Consider the following 2,500-nt stretch of genomic DNA (forward strand, 5'->3'; position numbering starts at 1 on the left):
TCCCCACTGCGGGTCCAACCGTAGCCATCGTAAACTTATAGCCTGACACTGATCAAAAAATGACGTCAAAATGCCAGTCTTTGGCCACAAAAGAAAACAAATCGTGAGTTGTATTCAATAGTTCAACCAATGGGACCAATTTATTTCCATGAACACTACTAACAACTCACTAGGCGGTGCAAAAGCCAAATAATGACGTAAAAATGCCAGTCCTTTTGAGTTTCAGTGTCAGGCTATAGATAGTATGCGCTTGGCTTAGAAGCTCATAACATTGCCATCCGGAAGTATAACGAACCAACACACAAAACTGTGTGTATCCATGAACGTTTATAGTCGGGTTAGTACAATTCAGTGAGCATTACTCATAAACGCGGATGGCAAAAAACAATAACAAACACCTGAGTGACGTCATCTGCATACTATCTATAAGATAACGATGGCCATCATGCCTTAATTTTCTACAAGAACTAACTGAGGTCAAACAAGGATATAGATTGTTCGAAGATGACGTCAATCAGGCCTTTGTTTTTGTTTTTGCCATCCGCGTTTGTGAGTTGTTCTCACTAAACTGTATTAACCAGACTATAAAAGTTCATGGTTACACAGAGTTTGTGTGTTTGGTCCGTTATAGATAGAATGCGCTTGGTCAAGGAGTTCACAACATTGCCATCCGAAGTATAACGGACCAACACACAAACTCTGTGTAACCATGAACATTTATAGTCTGGTTAATACGGTTAGTGAGAACAACTCACAAACGGGGATAGCAAAAACAATAACAAAGGCTTGAGTGACGTCATCTTCGAACTATCTATACTTCTGGATGGCAATGTTGTGAACTCCTTGGCCAAGCGCATTCTATCTATATAGGCCTTCACATTGAAGTTTTCCTTATCGAGAAATATAGATAGTATGCGCTTGGCTAAGAAGCTCATAACATTGCCATCCGGAAGTATAACGGACCAACACACAAAACTGTGTGCATCCATGAACGTTTATAGTTGGGTTAATACAGTTCAGTGAGCATTACTCATAAACGCGGATGGCAAAAATACAATAACAAAGACCTGAGTGACGTCATCTTCGAACTATCTATATCCAGTAAGAATTGACACAGAAGAGTATTTTGCCGTACTCTGGAAAAACCCATGTTTTAAAAATTGGCCAGAAAACTCGTCCTTCAAATATCGATCGATTTAAATGACCCTCATCTTGGACAACAAAAAAAACCCCCAAAAAACCCACACAAAAAAACCAAACAAACAAAAAAAAACTCTCAAACCTGGGACTTCTTTTGAGAGGTTTCTTTGGGGGGGGGGGGGCAAGATGAGTGTCATTTAAATAGATCGATATTTGGAGGACGAGTTTTCTGGCCAAATTTTAAAACGTATGTTTTTCTAGAGTACGCAGTAATGAAATGCAGCCACCGAGCTTCCTATTCGGACGATTAGGAAGCGAAATGTCAGTCAGTCAGTCAGTTAATCAGCGTATATAAAATGTAATATGACTATTATTGGCGTTGCCTTGTGTATACAGATCGTGGATAGATTAACGACGGGTTGGTGGCATAGGATATGATCGATTCACATTGAATACACAACATGAAAGGCAAGGGGAGACAAAACAAACGTACATTGATAGTATTGATAGCCGCCATGCACTGGTTTACATTTAATTGTTTCCTCATAAAACACTCCTACAACCAAAACACACACACACACACACACACACACACACACACACACACACAAGCACGCAAGATCATGGATATATGGATATATACACAACCCCCCCCCCCCCCTTCTCTCTCTCTCTCTCTCTCTCTCTCTCTCTCTCTCTCTCTCTAACCACTGTACCCCCCCTCCTTCATCTATATCCCTCTTCAATATGAAATCTAAGTTCTAATAGATACATGCAGACAACCAGCTAGATGGACAGACAGACAGACAGCCAGATGGATAGATAGATAGATAGATAGATAGATAGATAGATAGATAGATAGATAGATAGATAGATAGAAGATAGATGAGTAGATAGATAGATAGAAAAATCAAGTCCGTAAATGTGACCCATATATACGGGAACAACTAAAACAAACAACGTTTCATCCCTTGGCCTCGTCAGGAGTCAAACACACAAAATTCTGAACTGTATTATCCAGACTATAAACGTTCATGGTTACGCAGTATTTTGTGTGTTGATCGGTTATATTTCAGAATGGCAATGTTGTGAGCTTCTTAGCCAAGCGCATACTTTCTATATACCATTTGTCATAAATTGCATGACCCGGAGTGGTATGGCGAAAATGTGGTACACGTATATTGGCATCAGGTAGAAAGAAGCCCACTCACTATCATTAACCACAGCTATGAGGGCCTCGTCCAACTCTCAGACCACAGAAAATAGAAAAGCATGCGTATAAAAACAATAAATTATTATGATATCTAGGTCAAGGTAAATAATAAACCCAGAGCTTCCAACACTACCAAATTTAAGAGTA

Source organism: Berghia stephanieae, chromosome 8 (assembly GCF_034508935.2).
Source record: "Berghia stephanieae isolate SIO BIC M18660-M18661 chromosome 8, UCSD_Bste_1.3, whole genome shotgun sequence".
Classification (NCBI taxonomy): Eukaryota; Metazoa; Mollusca; class Gastropoda; order Nudibranchia; family Aeolidiidae; genus Berghia; species Berghia stephanieae.